Source organism: Passer domesticus, chromosome 4, assembly GCF_036417665.1.
Source record: "Passer domesticus isolate bPasDom1 chromosome 4, bPasDom1.hap1, whole genome shotgun sequence".
Lineage (NCBI taxonomy): Eukaryota > Metazoa > Chordata > Aves > Passeriformes > Passeridae > Passer > Passer domesticus.
The window spans coordinates 45653150-45663298 of NC_087477.1; the positions used below are offsets into that span (position 1 = coordinate 45653150).

The 10149-nt window shown below is 37.2% G+C and overlaps 1 long non-coding RNA gene across 1 annotated transcript in view; it reads left to right on the forward strand.

Annotated features, from left to right (window-relative positions):
* The window catches only part of LOC135299130 (uncharacterized), a 78420-nt gene extending 70758 nt beyond the window's left edge, over nt 1-7662 (forward strand). Inside the window, exon 3 of the long non-coding RNA XR_010361174.1 lies at nt 5696-7662. This is a non-coding gene — a long non-coding RNA (uncharacterized LOC135299130). The remainder of the gene's footprint in view (nt 1-5695) is intronic.
* The last annotated feature ends 2487 nt before the right edge of the window (nt 7663-10149 follow it).

Below are 10149 nucleotides of genomic sequence, written 5' to 3' on the forward strand. Positions count from 1 at the left end.
GTCTACCAGCACTTTTCAAGACACACCTTTCAGTTGCATTGTAACAAAGATGGTGGCAAACACTAAAGCTGACAAACTGTCTTCATTCAATAAATTAATTAATTTCTTCTTTTTTTTTACTGTTATCCAGTTATTTGGCTAAAACATAAAGAACTGGCTCAAAAATAGTTTCTAATATATATTAAAATTCTGTAACTCTTAGGCTTTTACACATTTTCTTTTTTTGTAAACCAGTGGACTAAAATAATATTGATCTGAACACTAACACTTTCATGCATGGGTCCTTACACTGCAAAGGCTTTCAGAAGTTATCCAGCTTGCAAGAGGGAGTTTACAGGCCACTTAGAAGAGAAGTTAGCAGAGTTGTTTGATGTTGTGTCAGAACATCTGGGTTTTGCACCAACATAACACTGTCATATGGAAGCAGTACATTTCCTTAAACGGGCTTTTGGCTTTGTTTTATGGAATGCTTGTTACAGAATTTATAGAGGATAGTAAACATAAAAGATCTTTACTCTGAAGCTTACTATAAAAACTTCTGTATGGTTTATTTCACTGTGTAAATTTATTTTCTTCTCAAGTGCTTTTAAAGCAACAACATTGTGAAACTCTGCATTCAGACATTAATTAGAATTTTAAAAAATATCATTGACTATCAAAGTTGTAGATTGTCCACTGAGTTTTTTCATTTGTAATAAGAGGGTCTTAGGAGTGAGTTTTTTTCAGAAGTCATGCAAGTTCATCATCAGAGCATGGTCAGAAGATAAGTTTTCCCAGTGACCTGGACTTGCTGTCACAGTAGGAGCAAACATTATATTGTAACTGAAGGCACACTGCCCAAGTCCAAATCTAAAGTCAGACTATAAGGAACAAGTGAACAAAGAAATAATTAAGAAATCCTAATGCAAGTTTGCTGGCAGATTCCTTTTTCTGAAATGTCAGAACTAAATGGCACTTTTTTACTTTGTCTCTTTTTTTCATCTTTCTCCCTGCTGTCTAACTATAGTGAGCTTGTAAATATATTAAAAAAAATATACTAATTCAGGTATGCTGCCCCCTAGATAATGTCATGTTTTTGAGGGCTTTCCCTGAAAGTAGGAAAGGTTGCTCCCTTCACATTTCTCTAGCTCAGAGAAAAGAATGAAATAAAATTTTTACTGTTCTTAATGAGCAACATAATATTTGGATAATTCATATTTTAGAGGCAATCTGTATCAGTCTTGCAGTATTACTTGTGTATACAGTAAAGTGGACACTTAAAAGTCATTTGAGGCTGAAAATCAGAGTGCAGCATAACCAGCCAGTGAAGGTGGCAAAACGTGACTTTCATTTAGACTAGGGAGAGCTTGTTCAGCTCCTTGATTTGCTTTATAGGCATCTGGTTTTCATCTTTCAGTTTCTTCTTTTATTTTTAAAAGTAAGTTTTAAATGCCACCTTTGTTGTGTGTAAGTGGAAGGTTCTGGATTGCCCTTGTTAGGGTCTTACACTATTTTTTGCCTGTCTGGGGAAAAAAAAAGATTTTTCTGTTTGTTTGTTAGTTTGTTTCAGGCTGACCTAGGATGTTTTCAGTTTTCTACCCAAACATTAGAAGTTCTTTCCAAACCTGCCACAAAGCCCAAGCCTTCTTTGTGTAACTTTACACCAGAACAGAAGTGTGAGCCAGTTTGCTTGGACCATATTCCCATGGACAGCCTGCTATTTTTCAACTATCTTCACATCAAACAAAACCAGGAACAAAAGAAAGATATTTTTTCTCTTTTAATTCCAACAAAGATAGAAGAAGGGCAAATTAAATTCATGTGTGTTGAAGAGCTAAAATGAGGGGAGAGGTAAATAGTCCTCCAAATTGGCACAGATTAGAAACAAGGTATTTTAACAAAATTATATATTTAACCATAGAGTTTCTTTAAGCTTCCTGCTGATTAGAATTTCAGATTCAGCAAGGCTCAAGGTCTTGCTGAAGAAATGGGGTTTCTTTTGTGCTGTCTGTGACAACAGAAAACATGAGTATTACTGACAAGGAATTATTATAGAGATAGCTCATCATTTTAAATGTAAGAGAGGAAGTAAATCATGGTCATATGTATCATTTGTCTTGCTTGGAATTATCTCTATCATGTTGGAAGTTTTTATTCGGAAGTCTGTGTTGACTCTCATGATTAGGGACAGGAATCCTACAGCTGACAGGAAAGTGACCTATAAATAATGGCCCATGATGGACTTGTCATATAGTCACTAAATGAAATATTCTAGTACCCATTTCCTTTGTCTTGTTTCTCAGTTTCCGTCTTGTTTAAGGTTATTTCTCTTGACATATCCCACTAGCTCTCTGGAAGGAGTAGGTTTTGGTTTTTTTTTGTTGTAAATGTATCGCATTTTCATCAGAAAAGTATCACTGGAAATATTATTGGAATTATTTTTTTGTGAACAAGAACTTCACTTGAGTATTATTGAATATACAGTTGATAACAGATTTCCAAATAAAAAATAAATAACTTTTTTTTAAAAAAAGTAAAGGTTTATAATTACATGGATACCAATAATTTATAAAATAGGATTAGGATTGGCTTACAAAGCAGTATGAAATCTGGATTTTTGGGCAAATGAAAGTGTAACAGTTTAATAACAATATAATTGTACAACACATCAAATACACTATAGTAATAATCTACATGCATTCTCTTACTACCATGCAGTAGCAATAGCTGTAGAAAATCAGTGACCTCATGATACCAGCCCATTTATACTCTGAGTCAATAAAAAATACCAATATTCCAGCAAGGAATACATTATTTTATTGAATTTACAAATGGTGAAAAATGTGCATATGGAATGATAACGTCATGTAGCATATGTGCTCTAACTTTGCATCATAATTTGTGTGGTCATGTCTCTAATGATAAGAACCTGATGCTTCTGACAGTTGCAAAAAGGATCTGTGCTAAATCTGTCCTCAAAAAGGGGACATTCCTGTTATTGAGGTGGAGAAAGATGTTAGCAGAGAAGAATCCTGCCTCCACTCTAGCTCATGTGAATTTTACCTTTCAATTCATTGAGTCCAGGGTTTCACCCCAAACTTGTACTTCAGGTGTCCTTTATTTACTCATGAGTAGAGAGACAAGCAGAAACAGCCATGCCAAATGTGCTTGGTTAGCTTTCAGCAAGCCTGCCAGGAGTGAACTCCCGTTGCAACACAGTTCAGTCAGTGTTGCACACACCACACTGGCAGCTGACAGTGCTTAAAAGTCTACAACAGTACACTGCATGAAAGAAGAGCCATAAATGTGGGGTGGGACACCTATATTTCTGCAAAACTTGCAGAAACTTTATGCTGGCAAATAAATTAGGCTTTGCTTAATAAAAAGTAGTAACTCAGTTGTTTTGACCTTTGTTTTGGTTTATAAGATTATGACAGCTACAAAAAAAAAAAAAAAAGATCATATGACAGCAAGACCCTCATTGTTGTGTCTGCCAGTCTCACCTTCCCTCTCTTTTGAAGTCAAGCTGATTTACTACAGGAACAGGAATAATAAATGTGTCTAAGTGGCTTAGTGGACCAGATATTTCCACTTGAGATTATGCTTGGTTGATGGAATAAATTACTTGTGGTTTTTCTCTAGTTAAACCTAGAGGATAAATTTTATCTCATTTATAACTGTGATCATTGTGTTTTAGTAACTCAATACATACACTGCTTAGTCATACTGAGTTCAAGCTTTTGAGTCTACATCGTTTTCTAGAGTAGAAAACAGGCTGTGATCTGTGCCATGACCATTACTTGTGAAGTCTGTGAGACAACTGGAGTGACTAACATAGTTCTTGGAAGACTACTCATATGTGCAAGCTGTACTCATGATTTAATTTGCTTTATCAAGGTTGCACATCTGCTCATTAAAATGTCACTTCTTGTCCAAGCTGGAAATGATGTTTTTCTACTGCAGAGCTGCAGTTCTTCTACTCATTTGTCTAGTCACACACTAATCACAAAAAGAGGAATCACAGTTCATAACTGGAGATGGAGCTATTCCACTCCTATTTCCCTTTTGTTTAGTAAGCTTCAACAGTTGAGAAGATAACAGCAACAGATGCTTGCAACAGTGCTAATAGTAAAAGCCCTACAAGTACCAAAAATCAACTTGCTGTTACTTTCTTTCTCTAATCAGCTCTACAAAACAGTCTTGGAGAAACACAAAGAAAGTACAATAGTTGAAAGAAAGTTGATATAAACACAAGGTAGTTGATACAAAACAGACTGACATTAAATATGTAAAATAAGGAAAACAGTGTTTTCATACTTGCACTGCGAGAGTTTGAGTTAATGGCCATAATTGTATTAGATGGAGTCAGCTACATTTCAGTCAAACTCTCCATTGTGGGCCCTATTTACATACTCATTTGCAGTAAAAAAGTGTAGATTCCACGCTGTGATCTGAATGGACTGAATAACATATTAGTATTGGAAAAAAATTACTAATATTGAAATAAGTTATGATTGCTCTGTGATGGCAAAAGATTGAAAACACATCAATATTCCTAATGTACTAAGTGTGTCCTTTCAGATTGTTCAGGTATCAGCTGGACAACTAAAGGAGCCCACTGCATTCATTGCCTGTTTTTTGTCTCCTCATCCTTGTGTAAAACAAACCTCTTCACAACATAACCACCAGCTTGCTGTAGTGAAAGCATCCTAAATGTGTAGATTCTTATCCAGATAGCTAGGTAATACTGAGAGAATATAATGTGAATATATATATGAGTAAACATATATAATGAATGATATATTATTAATTGAGAGCCTATAGGAAATAAATCATTGCATGCATAATTAAATCTGTAAAAAGCCTTTCATCTAAACAAAAATAGGTGCAAATAAGGCCTTTGGATTTTTCACTGTTTGCCTAGTTGAGAAGACTTGAATGTGTGGAAGTTTGGGCTCTTTAGCTTTCAGGATAATTGCAAGCAATTAATTTTAATTGAGGATATTTCTATAAGCGGGATCTCAAAGTTATATAGGAATTATATAGGTATTGTATAGGCTTGTTGTCCATCTATTAGTAAATAGCACATTATGTTTACTTTTTCTAGTTATGGCTGGCTATTTATTTCCTTATTTGCTCATATGCATTTTATAATAGGATTAAAAAAATCCATTTTGTATGCTTAGTTAGGAAATCTGAGATCCTGAACCATTTCTCAGACTCCCTGAAATGCATTTAAAAACACATCTGGTAAAGTGTTCGATGTGAGTAGCACACCAGGAACATGTAGATTTTCAATGATGCCAGAAGTAGAGTTTTGATTTCTTGGTCTTAGCATTTCACAGTTTGTTTATATCAGCAGCAAACATTTGTTTGCAAAAAAACCCTTTCTTTTCCAGATGTGAGTTTGAAGGTGGCATCCAAACAAAAGATTTGAAATGCTGTGCCTTTTTAGCGAGACAATTTTAACGGATGATTTTCTGATTAACTTCCAGCACTTACTTTTGCATAATTCTTTAGTTCTAATATACTTGAATGAATAGTAGCCTGCAGAGTAATGTCAAATAAACACATATTTCAAACAAGAGCAGGGGGAAGTGTAATTTTCTACGCAGTTACAGGCTGACCATATATTCAGAAGAGGTATTTGGCAGGAGTGCGATTCAATAAGTTCTGAATAGCCACTACCCGCTGTTTTACTACATCCCCTACACAGGGCTGCATCGAGGACCTGCAAAGTCTACAATTGCAAATGGGACTTAAATTCCAGGGTGGTAGGAGTCCAATATTTGACCTCAGCAGGAGAACTACAAAGCTAGCAATGGCCAAGGAAGAAACAGAACTCTAATCAAGACTGAATTAATGCTGACGTGATGATTTGAAACCCAACATGAAAAATAGAACAACAGCAGATCTGCCCGTATATGGTCTGATATTGCCACCCAGCCTGAATTGCTGTTGAGAGCTTGTAATTTATTGCACGAGCATGCCTGATTGCTGTCATTGTGCCAGAGGTTTGATACTCCTGAAATCTGAATGGGGAAGGAGAGTAGATCATATCTGAAAATAAACTATGAAATTAAAATTTCTGTGGCAGAGGCTTGATTACCATATCTTCAGATAAGCAGCTGGAGGTTACTGAGTATGAATTTCATAAGGATCATATGGTGCTATTAATACTCAGCATTTTTTTCTGTAAATCTATACAATGAAACTGAGCATTTTTTTCTCTACCTCATGGCTTTAGAAACCAAACCGTACAAGTATAGGGACAGATTTTGCATGAAAAAGGAGTTTGAATTCCAATTCCCTCTTGTGGCAGAAACCCAAGTCCACACAGGACTTGATTTAGAGAAAAACTAAAACAAAATAAAACCACTGGAAATTCTTTAATGGATTACAATTGGATTTGAAACAGACCACTCTCAGCTGCATCAGAGAGGCATAACAGAGCCTCTCTATGTCCTCCAGCTAGTGACCAAAGCAAAACAGTGCAGCAGTAACAGCTTCAGACAGCTACGATTTAAATCAAAGGTCTGATCTTCTGCTGATTTTCATCCTTTCCACACTCACTGAATCAGAGACTCACTGAATCAGAATGGGTATGCTCAGAAGGGACCAGAGTGCCTCATCTGGTCCAGCATTGCAGAGAATAATTACATTACTGTGGGCCTATAGGCTGATTGCATTGAAACAAACACCTTGTTAAAATTTGTATTACCAGCTGTTCTCCTTGTATGTCTCAATTTTAAGACAGTAGCCAATGAAACTGTCATTTTGGCTCTCATCACTTGGGGTTCTAGCTCAGTGTAAGGCCATCTCCAGTCTTCAGGCACTGTTAGAAGTACTTTCTTTTAAAACAAACTTCCATGAAATCACTTCTGTGTCTACAGGTTCCAGAACCTCGACACTGTGTTGCTGACATTTTAGGCTTTGGCAATACAGTAAAACAATTACATTAGGTGGGGTTTCCCTTCTACTTTAGAGATCTTGAGCACAGCTTCTTCCATCCTGACAGCAGCCACTTGACATTCAAAGCATACTAGGGGCAGATAATGTACTAAGAACAATGACAAATTAATCCAAAAACATTTTAGAAAAGCAATGAATAACAGGCTTTAATTGCTACAGCCATGTTGGTCAAAAAATTCCCTAAATCTACTAAATCTATATTCAACCACACCCTAGCCAGTTGTTTCAAGACTGCAGGACCAAGCCCATTAGTACTGGCGCCTCTATTTATATTTTTACAGTAGTACATGGTTCAATTTATATGTTAGTTTATTTATGCCCAAATATGTAATAGAATTACAACTGACATGGCATACATGGTTTAATATTGAGTAGGCTATATTGAAATCAGGGAGGCATTTGAGGTGCAACATGCTATTTAGATAAGCTAGAAGAGAAAGTCCAAATTAAAAAATACAATGAAAAATGTTTATCTCGAATTTATTTTCAAACTCTTTGTAATAGTTTGGTTGTTTTGTCTCCCTTCATGGCTCATAAGAACGACATCTGTTCTTACTGATAACCTGCAAACTGCACATCTGCTATCAGAATTTCATATCAGATACCTTCTGTCTTCATCATGGCTTGCTTGTTTATATGCTTAAGGTGCTGTATTTGTTACTGAATATGTAAGCTCTTTGAAGCAGCTATTTTTGCAAGATCTTGAAGTGACCTGGCTCTGGACTTCAGGCCTCCTACTCTGTCTCTGTCTAATTATATCTGTATTAGTATGTTTGTGGGTGTTTGTAAATATATATAATAAATTTATAAGCAAGTTGCTGGAGCTGAGTTGTAAGAAAATATAAGTAAAATTAATTTAAGTCAGTTTTGCATCCCTAAGTTGGTCTGACTTAGAGCATACATGGGGCTTAAAGCCCGTGTCTTATTGAAATTTGACTGTTCTTCATCTACAGCAGGTGGTACAAAGAAAAACAATCCTTAGTGTACTTTAGCTTTGGGCTGTCTATTTCCAGAGAGATCCATAAACTTTGCAAAACAGATGGCTATACTGACAGCTTGCCAGAAGCCTCGGGACCACACTTAGTCTAAATAGAAACATGAACAAAATCACTATTTATTTCTACTCGTGACACGTCTAGTAACTGAATTAAACTGAACTGCTGCTGTTTAAACCTAAGAGTGATTTTATTATAAAAAGGTGGGGGTAAGTGCTGATGACAGTCCTAGTTTAAAACCTTTCCAGGTAGTATCTTAGATAACCATTTCTTGATAAATAAATAAAAAGGGACCTTAGTAGAAGCCATTTAATCAAGCATGCTGGCAATGCTTGCTTCGGTTCTCTGAAGGGAGGAAATGGGATTTCCTGGCGTGGTGTGCCAATGTGAAATGCATTACATGCTACTGAGGGAGCTCCTGGCCCACCCAGTGCCAGGAGGCTCATTTAACAGTTTTGCTAACGTGGTTTTCGGTGCAAGATACCCTGCTTCTTGAGCTCATTAACCTCTGCTGTGTTCTGAATACATGGGGTACAGGCAAAAATAAGCTGCAAGCAGTGGTGTATACCAGCTATGTCTAAGATCAACAACTTTTCCTATATTCAGTGAGAGTCAAGCAAAAATCAGAGGATGCAGTCAGCAACCCTTGCTTTCTATAGCATTCTGCTGACATTCAAATGTAGAAAGTTTTTTTTATTTCATCTTCAGACTTTGAGCTCTCCATCCAACCTTGAATATCACCAGGAAGAAATGCCACCTAAGTCTGAGAGGAACATAGAGCAGGACATAACATATTGTAGCTGCAGTTCTTAGCAGGTTTTTGAGCAGCTGCTGAAACTGAAGGAATCAAATGTCTATCAAACAAATACAGCAACACAGACCAAAAAGTTTTGTGCTAGTAGGAGGCTGAGTACACTTTGTATCATACATTTTACTCCTTCTGCTTTCCCTCTTGTTCAAACAGCAGGACTTCAGGGCAAACAGCCAAGACAGATTCAGCCCTTTGCTGAGGATGATTCCACAAGCCTGACATCCTTCCACAGGCACAAGGCTATGCCTTTGCAGAATACAGCTTGATTGACACTTCAGTGTGATGACTCATAAAGTCAATATTTGGATGCTATGTTGCATGAAAAAATGAAGATTCCCTCCTAGTGTCTTCTGAGCTGCATAGAGCCTCAAGTGCAGTCTGACCCGGAGCTGACCTTAGGAGCTGGCAGTAGAGGTTCCTGGTTGCTCTATTAGGCAGTGCAGGGATCTGTTTGTAGGGTGAGGTTTGGGGCTCCTGTGCAAAGTACTGTTGGAAAAGGGGGTCTTTTCTGAACTCGTTCTTTAGCTTCAAAATCCACGTGTAGAGATTTATCTTTTAATGACTGATGGGATTTGCAAGGAATCCCTTTGCTGTCATCCTGGACATACTTGCAGTCCTGGCAGGCTAAAGTACTGTTGGCTGCAGGGATGGAGTTCATGATAAGCACCTGATTTTCCAGTATACCACACAGCTTAGAGAGCTGCTTTCCCCCTCAGTCTCAGTATTATGGATGGTCCTCCTGAAGATGAGATAAAGTATCTCTGAGCAGTCCTCTTGTTAGGTGGGTGCCTGGGCCTGCATCAGAGAAGCCTTATTACTGTGGTGCCAAGAACTGATTGGGCTGGGAGTTATCTACCAGATTTTACAACTGCTATCTAGTAGATAATAATTCCTGTCACAAGTGCTGTGACCCCTTAGCTCCCACTGCCCTCTAAGCTCTATAAGTTTTATTGTTAAGGGATTTCCAGCCCATCCCTATTCATTACCTTGGAAACATAAAGAGAAGCATTACTGAAAATGTCTAATAATGAATTTAGCCTAAGCACCCTGCTGGGAGGTAGAGGAACATTATTATCCCCATTTTACAGTTGAAGAATAAGTTGCAGAGTTCAAAGCTGTCCACCAGATCTCCTTCTGCCAAGTCTGTTCTGCCTATATGACTAGGCTATTAACTTGAATTCCTCTTCTGACCACTAATACAACAGAATCAATTGCAAGATAGGTGGTCTCTCATGTAATCAGATTTGAAACCTTTGAGGCTTACTCCAAATTAAAAACAACAGTTTAAATCCTGCCCATAAACTTGCTAGCATTTGCTACAGGTTTCTGCAGCATCGCTTTAATAGACTCTCTCTGTAAAGCACTGATTATCAGAAGGCAGAATGCAGCTGC